Here is a 16,811-nt window from a genome sequence, read left to right as displayed (position 1 = left end):
ATTTGCAAACAAAGTAAAAATCAACCTTCTTTTCCCAAATGAGATGCTGCAAGGAAGATACTATTTCATAAAACTTAACATAAGTAAGATTTCAGCCTAAGTAAAAAAAATAACCAGCCATAACCAAGAACTCCAACACTATCTCCAAATCAAAAATATTAACCTCTTTTAGGCAGATCACACACATTAAGCAACAGGAAAATAACTGCATTAAGTCCTGTTTGCTGTCATCACCACATCTTCCCAGGAAACATCAAACTGACAAGCGTGTACACTAAATGATGCCTGTCACTCAGTGTAAGTGGGGTACTACTGGGAAAGGGAGAAACTCCAGGGAAGCCTGCAGGTAAGGTTAGTGGTCCTGCAGATCACCCAAAGCTCACTCACTGGCCAGAAGTTGAACAGCAGTTCACCAAACCTTGGCAGCAACTCAAAGCCAGTTTTGGAATGCAATCCCAACTAAGACATGCATTCCTAAGGTTTGTTGTTTCTTTTTTAAATGGTCAGTAGTTTCAGAACTGTTTTGTGCTTTCTGAAATGTCAGTATATCTGGTTTCTTTCCATTATTTTGCTAATAAAAAATGCTGAAATTTGGACTCCAACTATAATTCTTTTCATCAATCCAGACCACTGCAGACATATGTCTTACAAGGCAACATGCACCATTTGAGACCTTATCCAAAATATAAGCAAAAGTCATTGGCTTGCCCTATCAACCCTAGAACAATGGGAACAGATGCAAAAATACTTTCACTCTAGCAGCCACACAGAAGCGCCACTAAAACTGCTGCAGAAAACAAATATTCTTCCGCGGACTTCTACTGCCACAGATATTCTGCTCTAATCCAATGACTAACCTTTACTGAAATAAGAGCAAAGAAAAGTAAAATGCACAAAAGGTTGTGTAAGAGCAGCACTAAAAAGCCATCAGATTCAGAGCCAAAAGAAAATAAAACAATCATCTACCTAAAAAAAAAAAAAACCCCACCAAAAAACCCCACACAAAAACAAACCAACCACATAACCAACACCCGCTCTCATCTCTAGATAACTTGTTTCTGGGTGGGTATTGCGATTAACTTCTCAATCACAAGTCATAATCTACCCTCCAATACATGCCAATCTTCTTACATCTACTCACTCTTCTGATTACGCTCTTTTATAAAAATAAGCCCTCCCGAGGGGGAAGTTACAGCTAGTTACACAATCAAAAAAACGCACAGAATAGACAACAGTAAAGTACGTACCTGGACACAAAGTGTGTACCTGGAGAAAGCAGTTACGTGACAGCTAACTTTATTTCCCTCTGAAGCCACAATACAACAAGAGGTAACTGCATACAAATGCAGTCCCATACGTACTTCATTTATGACTCAAACTGGGACAAAGTTTAAAAACAGACAGTGCCTGTGCTCCTCCATGCAACTCTGTGGCCAGTAAAAGCTAGGAAAAGCTGTCACATGAAAGCCAAGGGGGTACCTTGGGGGATCAAATTTTCCCACATCCCTATCTCCAAAACCGGGTGCCAGATCTCTCCTCAGAGCTTACCAGTTGAAGGAAAACGTTTGAGAGATGAAATAAAAGAAACGACTCGCCTGCCCTTCTTCTCTACCCAAGATCTCACAGATCTGAGATTTTCATAATAATCTGCAACATCTACTGGGAGATACACAGATACTAAAAAGGGATAGAGTACACTGAAATACTGCAATGGTATAACCCATCAAATTTGGGACTCCGGTCCAGTCTTAATGATCCCACTAGAGGACCAAGAAAAGAAAACACAGTTTTTGTGTCGATACCTGAGCAGCAAAATATCCTCCTCAAGACAGAAGCCCCCTCAAGCTTCCCAACTTGAACAAGTCAACATTAGCCCTACATTTGACTGTGGTGACCAAAAAAAAAAAAAAAGATTTAAAAAAATCCACCTTCTCCAGACTGCTATGAACTGCAACATGAGAATTTGTTTCCTTTAAGTTTTCTCATTAAAACAACATACAATTAAAAGTACATTTTAAATCTCCAACTCTCAAAAGAGAAGTTTTCGTTGTATCCCTCATAAGTAAATATCTGACCTTGTTAAAAGTCACATCAGGTTTCAAGGCTTACCCTTAAACCACAAAGACACACAACTTTTTGGAAGAAGATTTTGTTTTTTCCTAATATAAAAAGCCAACTGAAGTCACTGGACTATGTTCGAACATGAAACTTGTTCATGGAACAGTGGAAGAGTTTAACTAGTTTCCTCCAGAAAGCAGTCTTTCAGAAAAAACGACCGCTAGAGCAAGAGCTTCAGTTATGCTGATGTACCACTGCCAAGGTTACCAAAAGGTTCTCCCTCTCAAACGACCTTTACCAAGACAAAACCCCGAGCTTCCCCTTCCCAGACCGCCCCCCTAGCACGGCCGCCCCACCAGACCCTTCCCAGGCCCCCGCAGCGCCCTCTGGGGTGCAGGGGCGGCCGGTGCAGGGGAGCGACCCGGGGCCATGTCCCACCGCCTCCCACCCGGCAGGCCCACACCTTGCTCCAGAAGGAGCCCAAAACCTCCACAGGCTGGGGTGAGTAACTGGCCACGCTATGACCCCCTTCCTGGTAGGAAGGGCCTGGAGCCCCATGTAACTCCACCTCCGTCCGCAGCCAAGGGGACGGCGGGGCCAGGAGGCAGGAAGAGGACCAGAGCAGATGAAACCACAGGACTGCCAGGGCCGGTGACAGAAGAGCTGTGGGACCACGAAGAATTTCCAGTTTTACTTACCCTTTGACTTTAGAAGCGGTGGTGATCTAAACCGTCGGATGGCACTGAATCTAAGCCAATGCCATGAGCCTGTATGACACCACTGAAGTTCTCGTGATGCACACGGAAAAGAGCGCTTTCCACTCCTCCATAGACTTGCGTGTAAGCTTCCTATTTTCCAACCTAAAACTCCAATTCCCTGCTCACCCCAGTTTCCCAAGGACTAAGTTATCACTTCATTCTCTCCTCCTTTGTCAATGATCCTATGTAAGGAAGCTGAGGTTTTCAGAATGTGAATGCTTTAAGTGATGCTGGAAAGTGAGCAGAGCTTATTTAAGAATATTAAGCTGATGTGTTGATGGCTGCTATCAATCACTTCTTTCCATTACAAGACAATTACTGAAGCAGATGAAGCTCCTGGAAATTCCAGCATCTAGCTAACAGAGACACAATCTGCAACACATTCCTTTTCCAGTATGTTTTCTTAATTCCTCACACACACACATACACAAAAAAAATGAAACAAACAAAAAAGCCACCTCACCACACCAAACTCACCACCAAAAAACAACAGTACCATTTTGGATATTCACACCTACAACATTCTCCTAAGTTTTCAAACCATTCGGATAAGAAATGGTCACCCTGTAGGCAGAGATCACACTAAGTTCAAAACCTCATCTCATCTGACAGAAGACAGCGTTCCAGTAACAGACCAAGAAGCGTAAGTAACCAGCAGAAATATCTGCTTATTTTTAGGGATTCATTTGGTGAAATTAAGCAACCAAAGTGTTTAAGGTTTCTGCAAAACATACAACTTGTTCATGCTGGCACACAAGTTCCAGAAAACCTAATCCATCCTACAATATTTGCCCGCAGCAAAACAACCGAGACACTAACGCCACAAATGAAAATTACAAATGAGGACTCCCAAATCATGCTAAATTTGAACCGTAAGTGACAAAGAGCAACCTAATTTTTAAAAGTTCATAATGCTCTGATGTGCTAACATTATTTCATTATTTGACTAAGTCTAGTGTAGCTGCTCCCACCAACCAGAACACACTTTCAAGTGGTTTGTTGCCTGCAGCTGTTTCCTACAGGAGGCTGTAGCAGCATGTAATATTCAGGAGAAGCTGCCTGCATTTCTTCTTTAAAAATAATTCAGTTGCTCTTGAGAAGTTATACTGAAACAAACTGAAACTAAAGAAAGCATTTAACTGACAATTCTATTCACATGCCTTCCAAGTGGAAATTATTTCATTCCACATATTTATCCTTTAAAGACTCTAACACATGAAGCTGCAATGGGATGTATTCATGGACTTTGAGTTAGATTAACAGTCAGCCAATCGAATACTGCTATTTTAAAAACTGAATGCTCTTCAAGTAGCACAATATATTTTTAAACCAAATATTTTTATAAGGTATGAACCCACCAATTTTTTGTAATTTCACAGAACCCAATTTTTTAAAAATATATTGAAATCCCACAGTATCATTAATTTGAACAAACTTACTCAAACCAAAAATTTCAGCTTTCAGTGGCAAAACATCAAGACCTTATGTCTAAAACAAAAGATCCGTACATAAATTTTAATTAGTCTTCTGAAACGCAAGTTTAACAGACTCTTACTTTGCTTATTGACTTTATTCAGTATTATCTTCCTGAAACTGTAAATGGATGAAAAAGCTCCAAAACCGTACCTCTGGCCCAAGCACATAACTTGGAGATATCTGAACACTAGGAAGTTTCACAGGAAAATTAGAGTCTCTCCCATCCCCCAGTTCCATGTCTGTTTTTTTTCCATTTCTTTGAATTTCAGCTTATACAACATCTAATGTTAAGTTTACCACAGTTAATACAAACAACAGCAACAGAAATTCACAGATCTCTCTCACTGGTTGCATAAATCCCACATGTAGACATCACTGGGCTGGCTAATAAGGACCCGCATGAGCTCCATCAGTTATGCAGCAAGATCTATCAGTTAGAGATGGGAATTAATTTGTATTTTTCTCCTTTGTATAACTTTGAAACTTGCTTAGTCTTTGTTTAATTAGTCAGAACGATATGGGGATACGCCCCATTCAGCTCCAGTGGTGAAAGCAGCAGAGATGAAGGTTTACACCAACGGCATGGTGGCTGGCTTCCCATACCTCGTTTCATTTTGTAGTGAAACGGGTATCACGGTGATCAGAGAAAAACCAGTGTTACCCAGCAAAGATGGGATACCAGATCTGTGGCACCGTGGTTCCTCCAACTGACCACCACCAGGATTTAGAGTTGGGGGTAACAAGCAAGTAACACCAACAAGACAGAGATTAATGTCCGTGAATGGCACAATTACTCGTGGTATTTATTCACCAGCACATCACCAACCAGCCTGCACACCGGTATTTGGTAAGTCCTGGACAGTTCAGTACCAGATAAACACCCCAGGAATAATAATAATAATACATACATGAATTATGGATTTAGGGAAAAGAGAATATGAAAAGGGGGAAAAGTTGTTTCAAGTGGCCAAAGGAGAAAGAAGTCATCCATCACGAATCGAGGCCCAACTCCCAGGAGTTAACAGCGAGACCTACGCTTGGAGAACATCTCGCTGGAGGAAACGCCAAGAACTCTAGTTTCTGGTCATTTCAGACAGGTTGGACAGAAGTCCCTGACCGCACAACAAGGTCGCACAACGGCTCCGAGGGAAGCGATCCAAAAGGCGTTTTCCTCCCCTTCCCTTTCACAACCCCCCACGGCACCGAGAAGACGTGGACGCCGTTCACACGCGGTGACCTCCGCGCTCCGCGCGCACCCGCGCAGCGCCAGCGGCGAGCCCCGCTCCCCGCCGGTAAGCGAACCCCCCCCTCCCCGCCCCGGCCGAGAGCGTGGCGCCGGGGCCCGGCCGGGCTGCCCGCCGCGGGGCGCGGGAGGAAGCCGCCGCCTCCCGCCCGGGCGCCGGCCAATGGGCGGCGGGCGAGGCGGCGGCGGCGGCCCGAGGCGGCGGCGGAGCAGGCCCCGGCGGGGCCGCGTGTGACGCACTTCGGTAACCCGACTGCCCGCCCCCGGCACGAACCGCCGCGCTGACATGGCCCCTCCTCGCCCCGCCGAGGGAGGCGGCGGCGGGGCGCAGCGCAGTCTCGGCCGCCCCGGGTTACCTCCGGGCGCTCCCGCGGCGGCCGGCCGGGACGCGCGTTCGTCCCGGGGGAGAGCGCGGGGTCGCACCGGCGGATAAGGCGGCTGATGAGACCGGACACGCCAGGGTGTGGCCCCGGGGAGCGCACGGGAAAAGAGCCCTCGGCCAGCGCGGGCGGGGGGAGGCGGTGTGACCCGGGCTGCCAAAAAGTGATTAAAAAAACCCCCAACAAAAACCACCCCGCACAACAGAACAGCCACAGTAACTATCGCACCGGACTCGGCGGCTACTGAAACTTTGCATTAACTCCGAACATCCCGTGGGAAGACAACAACAGCAAGAGCCGGGGCAGCACAATAAATAAATAAAAAGCGGCCACAGAGGGAGCCGAGCGCCTTCACTCCTCGTCCTCAGAGGTGAGGAGAAGAAAGAAAGAAAAAAGGAAAAAAAAAAAAAAATGAGGTCGGTCGGTCCCGGATTGCCACGGGTCGGAGGGATTATACAACGCTACAGAGGAAGGCATGGAGGCAGAGCGGCGGGGAGGACAGCGGTGCGGGCGCCCAAAGCCAGCACACCGGGGCACCGGGGATGCGCTCAGGCCGGGAGGGGAATACCCGAAAAGCAGGGCCTCCCAGACCAGTCTTCTGCTGCCGCTCTCTCCTCGCTCCCCTGTCCCTCCGAGTCCCTAACCACGGCGGCAATTGTATATATAGATATATCTCATTTTTTTTTTTAATCCGTGTAAAGAAAATAAACGCCCAGAAAAGAGAAACACCAGGAAAGCTCTCGCTTCCTACCTGGGCAGGGTTCAGCTCAGTTCAGTGCGTGCCGAGGAGGAGGGGGCAGAGGAGCACTATCTAAAACAAAAGTGGCGCCAAAACCCCCCAGTAAGAAGCATTCTTCCCCCCCCTCCCCCACCAGGGCCGGCGAGAGCCCAGCGGGGTTCCTGCAACACGCGGCTCCCGGCATCGGGCGTCCCCGGCACAAGTTGGCAAGCGCCCTTTCTTTACAAAAAAAAAAAAAAAAAAAAATAAAGCCAAGCCGAACGGAAACTGCCACAACTCTTCCTCTTAGCGGGCAGCCGCCAGAGAGCTCGCCCAAAGTCACTCGGAGGGGAAAATTCGCCCCACAAAGGCCTTCCCGGAGCTGGGCGCCGGGGTGGGGGTCACCAGGTTTTTCGGAGAAGGGAGCGAAGGGAAACGCGGGGGGGGGGGGGGCAAGGCACAGGTCAGTCCCCACGTCCTCACTTGGGCCGAGGGAACTCACTCTCGCCAGCCCTCCAGCCCAGTCACTCGGGAAGAGGCGGCCGGAGTTGCCCCAGTTCGGCCGAGCCGGGGAGAAGAGACAGAGGAGAGAAACCCCGATCCCTCGGCACTTCTCTCGGCGGGGAAGCCGCCGGGAGCGGGCTCGCAGGAAGAGCTCAGCTGCTGGGCGGCGGGAAGGAGGGGGAGCGCTGTCAGGGGTGGGAGTCCCCTCTCCCCGGCCTCCTCCGACACTCCACCCCGGGGCACCGGCAGCCGCCCCACCATTTTCTCCTGCGCGCCGCACGGCCCAGCGCTCTTCCCCCCCCCCCCCCCCCTCCCCCCGCCCCGAGCGCGGCCCGCTCCGTCCGCAGCGGCTCCGACCCCCCTTCCCCTCCCTCCCCACCCCCCGAGCGGCCCGGCCCGGCTTGCCCACACACACACACCCCACACACACAATGCCCGAGTCCTCCATCTTGCCAGCAGCCCCTGCTCGGCTCGGGAGAAGGGGGGAGGAGGAGGAGGAGAAGGTGGTTCTCCATTTTAGCTCGCCGAGCACTGGGCCCAGCCTGCCCGCGGCCGGCTCTGGGGAGGAGAAACGGGGCTCCGGGCGGGCAGCGGGGGCCGCGTTCGGCGCCCTCTCGCTCTCTCACTCGCGCTCCCGCTCGCGTCCCCCCTCCCCGCCGAGGCGCGCTGGGAAGGGGGGGTGGGGAAGCGGGGGGCTGGAGTGTTTTCGCGGCTCGGCCCCGCCGTCCTCCATCTTGGCTGCGCGGAGTCCCTCTGGCCAGCCGGCCTAGCGCCCCGCGCCGTCCTCGCAGGCCCGGGGACCGCAGGCCCCGTCCCGGCCTCTCTCCGCAGCCACGCACCGCGATCCCGAGTCCCCCCTCCAAACTTCCAGAAGCTTCGCCGCCATTTTCTAACTTACCTTGCCCAGTGTCGGCGTAGGCAGCGAGGAGGCCCAGGCTCCTAGCTCCGCTCCTATATCCCCGGCCCAGCTGCCGGTTGCGCGCCCGGCCCGGCCCGGCCCGGAGACTTGGCCGCGGAGGGGGGGGTCTGGGGACGGCGCGGGGCGCGGGCAGGTTATTTAATTTGGCGGCGGCGCTGGGGATTGTTTGGGGTGTTCGCTGCTCGGCGGCTCGCGAGCGAATGGAGGGCGCAGGCGCCACCTGGCGGCCACCGAGCGAGGCCCGCTCTCCTGGGCGTGGGGCGACACCTGCCGGCCGGCCGCGGCAAGGCAGCGCCGAGCGGGGTAAACAAGGTGCCGCGCATGCGCGCGCCGCCCGGCGGCCGCTCCCCCGCCCCCGCCGGCGCGCGAGCGCGGGGCTCGGCGGCGGCGGGTCGGGGCGGGGGGACGCGGGGCCCGGCTGAGGCGGCGGGAGCGGCTGAGGGGAGCGGGGCGGGCGGCGGGGCGAGGTGGCCTGGGGCCGGCCTCCTCCGTGCGCGGGCGGCGGAGGAGGAGGAGGCCCAGCTGCTGGCTTCATTCTCGGGGCAGGATCGGGTGACCGAAACACGAGGACGGCCTAAAAAGGAGAGCTCGGGTACGGCGCTGCCCCGGCCCCGCGCAGGCACAGGCGGGCGCTGGGCCTGGCCCGGTGTCCTTTGCCCTCGCAAGACAGAAGTGACTAGAAACTCCTTGTGCAGCTGAGGCAAAGTTCAGTCTTCCTAGAACTAACCGGTGAACCGCTCGCGGCGTGCTCTCGCTGGCCGGTGCCATCGTCTGCAGGCGCCCAAGGGCGAGGAGGAGGCGGGAGCCGGTGAGTGGGCCACGCCGGGGGACTGCTGGGTCCCTGGCCAGCCTCCTCGCCACCGCCGGCTTTCCGAAGCCGACCGCACCTGGTCTGCCCTGTCTTCATTCCCTTTGCGTTCGGGAAGCACAGTCCTGTGTGGCTTTGAGGACAAACTTAAGAGTTGCCCGCAGGGATGCAGGGTGCCTTATCCTGAGAACTCGCAAGCTTGCGTGGCGATACAAACAGCAGAAATGTTTGCCAGCACTGATGGTATTTCCTTGTGGTGTAGGAGCATTCTCCTGAAACGTTTTCTGCTTCTGCCTAAGTGCGTTCCCACTTTACACTGGCGTTTGCTCCTAGGCTCTGAGTGTGATTCCCTTTTTCTCCCTGCATGAAGATTCATATGAACCTTCAGGGATCACGTAAAAGCAGTACAGAATACTTAAGAGTAACCAGGTATAAAACCTGTGATGCTTATTTTTCTAAACACACAATGCAGTAGTTCCTTCCACATTTTTTTCTCTGTATTGTGTAATGCGAAGCACATTACTCATGCTAAATAGTTGCACGTAAGCTTATAGTTAGGTCAGTCAGCCCATGAATAATTTTGTCCTGGTAATTAGTCGCTAGTCATCCTCTTGTGTTTATCTATTATTAGTTTTGGGGAAAGAGTTAGCATAACTAAGCAGGCTCTAAGCTGAGTTGCTCTGCTCATCTGCCTAACAAAGGCAGGACGCTTAAGAGTATCCATCCGTTCCAGTCTTTTCAAAACCAAGAGGAGGCATTGCAGAGCAAATGACACTTACAATGGAAACTTTGATCAGATAAGGAGTGTTTAAAATAAATTAAAAAAAACCCCTAGTGTAATACGAGTTGATGTCATCTAGCAATTCTAGATATAATCTGTCAGTTGGTACGTGAGACTGACTTACAAAAATAAATTATATTCTATAGCTTGAATTCACGTTTCAGAATGTTTTTTCACCTTCTATCGAGGTTAAGGAAAAAAATGAGAAAATGAGGAGAAAGATTCACTTTTAGGGAACACTTTAAAATAGTATCCTGAAAGCCTAGTCACGAAACTATGTTCAAGGTTTCAGTTACAGCTATAGATGCTGATATTTAAGGTGAATCTGTTAATTTCTGTCTGGAAAATGCAGAAGAATTGTGAATACAAGATAATCTGTTAAAAAAAAAAAAAAAAACAAAACCCAAAACCCACACCACACCAAATCTCAAGTAGGTTTTAAACTTGGCCATGATACATATGGTTGTTAAATTACACATAGAAATAGGTGGAAAGGAGCTGAATCAATTTGTGCCTTCCCTGTACAAAGTCAGCTCCGTCAACTGCCAGATAGACAACTTCTCCATTAAAATAAACTACGTACTTCCAAAACTAACATTTTGCTTGCACACGGAACTCCAGTAATGTATCCTCTGCTTGAGATACAATAGGGCTACTCATACTACAACTCAAATCCACAACTTTGTAAGATTATAGCAGTCTGCCGCCAGAGCAGGCAGAAGCACAACACCGAGGCAGCTTCAGAGTCAGCTCTGCATAAAATCCACGTATTAGCACGCGTGTCAGATACTTGGTCTGTTCTGAAAACACTGTAGTTCACAGTTGACCTCATAGCTGAAATTCTTTAGGTCAATGTCTTTAACAGAAGAAAACGTGACATCGTTTTTAGGGTGTGTTTTTGAAGGAATGAGTGTGCAAGTGCTGACAATACCGTGGCAGAGAGTTCAGCTGTTTCCAAAGCTGACTCAGGCCTCGGAAGCCCAGATTCATAACACTTTTGCGTGTCCTGGCTCACACAACAGAACTTGCTTTTTGAAACTTGTGACAACAAAACGTGGAAACGCTCCGGAGACCAGACTCCAGGTGCAGCAGCACATTACGAACCGTTGGTCAGAGCCTGCCCACGAGGGTTTTGCACTCCCCAGTTCATTTCCTCCCTCCCAGTTGTTCCATTCAGCTGTTTGCCTGCCCGCTGGCTAAGCAAAACTGTTGCCTCATCAGAGAAGGGGGGAGGGCTATTTGTTTTCTAAAGGACTGGTTTCATTTTTTTTTTCCCCCCAAACCAGATAATTTCTCGGATGCTATTTAAGGCACAGCTGCATAAGCAATTCGGCCAGCCCAACTGAAGGTGAGGTGGCTCCTATAGATGTTTCTGCTCTGCTCCAGTGACCAAAAGATAGGAATTTCTTAAGCCAGCTGTGCCCTGGGAGGATTCCCAACACTGCACCATGCTGGGATCATGCAAATAACTGCCATAAGCCAGTTTAGATAGCCCGCACCTAAGGAGCAAACGCAATGGTGGGTAGGAATATAGGGGGCAGAAATGTGGAACAGGTTCTTCACCGTTGTATTTCTTGCCTTTATGGGGGACAAAACTGGCTCTCTGAAGAGCCTGACTCCTGCATTTTCCCCATGAACTGATCATGCTTCTGGGATGGCCTTCCAGTTGGTACAACAGGGAAGATGAGATGAAAAGCAGTTCCTCTGCTAGCACACCACTTCCTTCTGAGCGAACAATTCCTGAACGGGCTTCTACCATCTGTTCAGACTTTGTGAAGAAATCAAAGAACATCCTGAAGTTTCTGTACAGTTTTAGCACTCCAGCATCCTTTCCAGTACAATGAAAAAAAGTAAAAGAAAAAAAAAAAAGTGCTATCCAAGCATGGTAAGGAAACAGAGATATTTTAAATTCTGACCTTCCTAGGAAGGATTTATATCTGATAGAAAAGAAGTTCTGTGGAAAACTGTAGGAGAAAGTATTCTACAGGACTATGTCATCTTTCTCATAAAAGCTACTCTTTAAGCGCTTCAAAGTCCACCATTTCTGATATTGAGCCCAATTCAGAGAGGATTTAACAAAGACTTTAAAACGGGGACTTTTACTCTGCTTGATCCAAAGAGAACGTTTGATCAGTCACCCGGCTAAGAAACTGAGCAAGGAGAGGGCAGATACTGATTCCATGTCTGAATTAATGGCCAGAGGTTCACCACTAGGGAAGATCAGAATAAACTCAAGCTGCCAGATAGCTGATTCATTCTTCCAGGCAGGAGATTCATGCTCATGCTGCTTCCTTTTCTTTGAGGGCAGCGGAATAGGAACCCCCTCCGCAATTCCGTTTCCTCTTTTCTATTCAAACAAACAAACAAACAAAACCAAAACCCACCACAATCCTTTACCATTCATTTTATTTTTTTAAAACTATTTGCTTATGAGAATTGGAAAACAAACCAGAATTTGTGTACTGGATTTGTTCCAAGGTGAGGTGGTAACTTTGCTGGCCTGCACTAAATAAGCCAGAGCCATATTTTTGTCTGTTTAGTTGGGTACAGCGGAGAAAAGCAGTTTTCCCAGTCAGATTTTGTTTCCCAGATTTTTGAAACTGGCTTAGTCACTCTAGGGAAATCTGCTCTAAATCCTTTCGGAGATGAGCTATTACATAAGAAACAAAAATAAAGATCAAAAAATGGGTTACTTTCCCATAATTTGCAGGAGAGAGATTGCACATCAGTAGCTCCTTAGGCCTTTCACTGCTCTGTGAATAACTTCTTCCTATTGCGATTTACATAAGTTTCCTTTGGATGTCCCTATTTCTCACCAGGTTTTTCCAGAACACAAAGTCTGAATTTTCTTTGATTCAGTAAGTTTCTGCCTGCCATGCTCTCAGACCTGTAGAGGAGCACAGAATCCCAGTTTGTCCCGTATCACTAAAAGGGAAGGCAGTTTTAACTCCATTATCAGCTCTAGAAATGAATAGAACCCCAGTAAGTCACAAATGCCTTCCTGCTAATTGCATTATCAGCAGCTTTATTCAGTCATTTGGGCCACTGGTGACCCGAAGCCCCGCGCTCGTTCCCCTGTTTGAGGTGAGGTGCTCTTGCTAGGTCTCCTTCTTTGAGATAAAAAGCCCTTAGCCATGTTTTACAGTGCTCATCACCAAACTGTCTAAAGGGCACACCAGGTATTGGTAGGAAATAACGAAAAGCCCTTCTCCTAGCGTCAGTCAAGAGGAGTCGCTTTCACTTGAGGCATCACCTCACCTTATGTACAGGAAAGAGTAACCGTTGCCATTCAGGCCACCTCTCTTGGAGCCGGCACACGATCTGCTCCAGCTTCCAGGCGTAGGGAGGTTTTGGGAGACACAACCAAGACTTACCGGTGTCCTGTGGCTAAGTTCGGGCGTGCTGGTAAGCGGCAGGGCACGGTTAAAGGCAGGAAAGGCAGAAGAAGGGCTGGGGTGAGAAGCAGGCGAGAACTGAAATAAGGTCAAGCGGGCCAAACAGCAGCAAGCAGCACTGAGCAGGGGAAGCAGCTTTAGCTAAGTGACAGCTAAAAATCAAGCAGTGAAACAACATCATACTGTTGAGGTGCAGGGCAACTCACCCAGCAGGAACAGAAAGCAGCTCTCAGCTGGCTGGATTTCCGAGGGCCTCCAGCCCCCCCTGAGACTCTGACATGGAGCCGAGGGGTTGCCTGAAAAGGGGAGGAAGGAGGCCGGCTTGTGGTTAGATGAGGTTAGAGTGGAACTGGGACAGAAACGTTGTTATTCGGCTCCTCTGGCCAAGATCATAGAGCAAAACTGTAAACACTAAAGTCAAATGCATTTGTGTTTAAGCTTTGAAGAAAATCCTCCATCAAACGACAGGGACAGCTCTCCTCTGTATTTGCAGGCAAACACCGGGTTTGGATGATGACAGTGGATCAGTTTATTTCGGTCTTTTCCCCACAAACTGCCGAGGCTAGAACTTAGAGCGTTAAAGTGGAGTATGTGCAATGGGGGGGTTGTTACTTACGTGACAGATAAGGTCAAGGAACAGATTACTCTTTCAGATAATAAGCTTCTATAGTTTTCTGGGGCTGACCTACCACATTCCCAAGATCCTACATACATCCCCAACACGGTTTCCTTTGGTTTAGGTTTCATTATCAACCAACTTCAAGCTTGCTTTCAGACAGTGCTTGTTGGAAGTCCCCTCTCCTTCCAGGCGTGTCTGGGGCTCAAGGCCATTCTTGCTGCCTTGACTCTGACACAGTGGGAGGGGGAAGCAAAGTGATTTAGAATTTTTGTAAGTGGCTCAATGCATAACAAGCAGCAAAGAATACAACGGTTTATGACATCTTGGTGGCTTGCGCAGATGTTCGGAACCGTTAAGATAAAAATACTTCTTTTAGGCTGTAACTTCCTTCAGCATGATCGTAGAAGTCCTGCAAAGCCTCAGCGCCAGCAGCTGTGACCAAAGTGTTTCCCCTCCATGACAAAGGGCGCTCGTGGGACACTGGCGGTAAGTGCCAAGCACAGCGATTCCCAACCCCGCTCCCCCGGGGCGTACCCGTACCCTTACCTCTGTTCTCTGTACCGCTGGTTCCAGCTGGGAGCCCAGCAGAGGTGAAACTTCCGACCGGCAACATAGATCTTCCTTGCAGAAACGTGTAACTGCCGGCGAAGCCTTTACAAAGCAACTGTTAAGTTAGTTATGAAAGGGCTAAAGCGTGGCACAGAGATAGGAGTCAAATTAATGTTATTTTTGGTACATTCTGTTTTGCAAAACACCCAAAGAGACATTTGAAGCCACAGTTATTTTTCTAGTCGCTTGTACCCTGCCAACAGAGCTCCCATACTGACTCCTATCACATCCCCGGGGCTGGTTATGCAGGAAAGGGAGGTAAAGTCCATCCTAGACTCGGGAGCCTCTCTCTGTTATGGAAGAGTTAAAAGGAAGAGACTACTGTGGCTTGACACCCACTTTTGAAAAGCTTGTATTTGGGGGATTAACTATTTGTCTCAAGTGATGACTGTCATCATACCGTGGCAAAACTGAGTTACATAAGAGAAATTGTGTCAAGAGTTTTACAGCAAGATCTAGCTTCGTAAGATCAAAAAGCCATAACATGAATAAATTTAAATGCTCTCCGTCTTGGTAATTTCTGGAAGTTAGATTGATTCATCTTCCAAAGTTTGCAGGTGACTGTATTTGTTTCTACTAAACTTGGCTTTTCAAGCCATTATCATAATGAGTCTCCTCGATGTTTTCACAGTAGGACTGTCGGCAAAGCGTTTTTCATTTTTTGATAACAAACACCATTTTCCAATCTAAGAGCAAAACCCTCATTCAGGTATCGCTCCAATACATTTCCAGCAATTCTAACTTAACAAGTATTTTATCTCAGCCATCATCAATGGCTGTCCAGGCTATAAAACTGTAAATTAATAATCATCCAAAGGCAACCAAGTACTTTTCACCTATCTTGAAATATTACATACTCACAAGATAATTAATATCATTTTTTCCCCAGATTTTCCTTGGGGTTTTGTTTATCCAAGCCGATGATAACTGAATATACACTGTCTTCTTTCCTGTCCTAGGAAGAGGCAAGTTCTTTTGATACGTTAGTCACAGAGCCATATTCTCTGAACTCTCTGAATGCCCTAGTTTTACTGTAATGTTGATGTCAGTATTGCTTAATAGGAATTCCTGGTTAAGAAAAAATTAAAGTCTGCATTTCAGCAAAGGTTCTTTATTATCACAGGTCATTTGCCTCCTGACAGAAAGCCACATTATAATTACGGCACACTAGCTGCTGTGTGGCAGCACCAGCGCATCTCCTGAAGCAACGTGATGCAGTGGCATTTGCAAAGATGGCAAGATACTTTCAACAACCTGAACCAGTGCAACAGCATTGCCAAGGCCATGGGGGAGAAGAGATCTTCTTGATCAACTTTCCAAGCTACTCAGTAAAACTTACGCATGTAAAACACAAAAAAAACAGTGAGGGAGAGTATTCACTCATACTTCACTTCCACGAGGAATGAAGGTGATCTCACTCGAGCAGCTCTTCCCGTTCGACTACATGGCAAAGATGACCATCACCCTCCACAGGGCAGCCCAAGAGCGAGGGCTGATCCGGCCGTTCCGCACAAGACAGGCGATGAAAAGCCTCTGGGGCAGCAGTGGAAGTGCTTCCCTAGCCCGCTCCTTGGCATCCAGCCTTCTTCCTGACAGGAGGCAATCGCGCACGAAGCGGAGGGTAAACAACAACCCTCCGTGACTACTCACCGTTCGCCGAAAAACACTGCAAAAGCCAGAAAAATCTCCCAACTCCTCCTTCGCTCTGTGAGGAGCCCCCCTTCCCTTCGGGTGGGCCTTACACACCTGCTAGAACCTACACGCCTCGAAAGGCAGAACAGATTCTTCTCCCAGTAGTTACTAAATACTGTGGCAGCAAATGTCACCGCCCCTTGTAGCGTTTAATCCCAGTATACAACGCTTCAGCTTGAAGTTTCACATGAACCCGGTAATCAAGTGTCTGCATAAACCTCCCACCCAGTTGTAATTCAATTCTAGCAACCCAATGTATTTAATTTTTTGTTAATTTCAATAAAAACAAGCATAAAAGCTAACTTAACCCCCCCATGTCTTAGGTTAACAACAACGCTTTGAAAACTTTGACAAACTATTTGTCCTGTAGCTTCAGACTGCACATACAGCTAACAAAAATAAACACTGGAGCATTGTGGTCAAAACTAACCAGGCAATATTAAAAGAAGTCTTTAATCTCATTTAAAACAAATAATAACAATAATAAAAAAAAAAAAACACAGAAAAAAACCCAAAAACCCCAAAACAAACCCCAAACTATTATAACTGAAAATCTTTTGATTGTGCTATCAGCTTTGGATCAAGCCCCAAAACAAATTAAAAAAAGTACGGACAGCTAAATATCTGCGGAGATACCAGCTGCAGCAGCCAGCAGAGTAAGTCAGTATTGTGTTTCAAGTCCCATGTTTCAAGGCAGTGAAAAAGCTAAATATGAAGTAAAAAAAAATTTAATCTATGGGTTTTCCTTATTTTAGCCTTCTGTTCCTAAATTAGACATGCAATTTCCATACTTTCTAAACAAAACAGCTCCAGAACACATTATTAAAAACCCTAGCAAATCTCCCACGTAC

The 16,811-nt window shown here is 48.2% G+C and overlaps 1 protein-coding gene across 1 annotated transcript in view; it reads right to left on the bottom strand.

Annotated features, from left to right (window-relative positions):
* Positions 1–8,060, bottom strand: part of STAG2 (STAG2 cohesin complex component) — an 80,752-nt gene extending 72,692 nt beyond the window's left edge. The window contains exon 1 of the mRNA XM_086470237.1: positions 8,036–8,060. The gene's annotated coding sequence lies outside the window, so the exon portion shown is untranslated. The remainder of the gene's footprint in view (positions 1–8,035) is intronic.
* Positions 8,061–16,811: the final 8,751 nt, after the last annotated feature.

This window comes from Leptosomus discolor, chromosome 9 (genome assembly GCF_034619465.1).
Source record: "Leptosomus discolor isolate bLepDis1 chromosome 9, bLepDis1.hap2, whole genome shotgun sequence".
NCBI classification, from domain to species: domain Eukaryota; kingdom Metazoa; phylum Chordata; class Aves; order Leptosomiformes; family Leptosomidae; genus Leptosomus; species Leptosomus discolor.
This window is presented reverse-complemented; position numbering and strand designations above follow the sequence as displayed.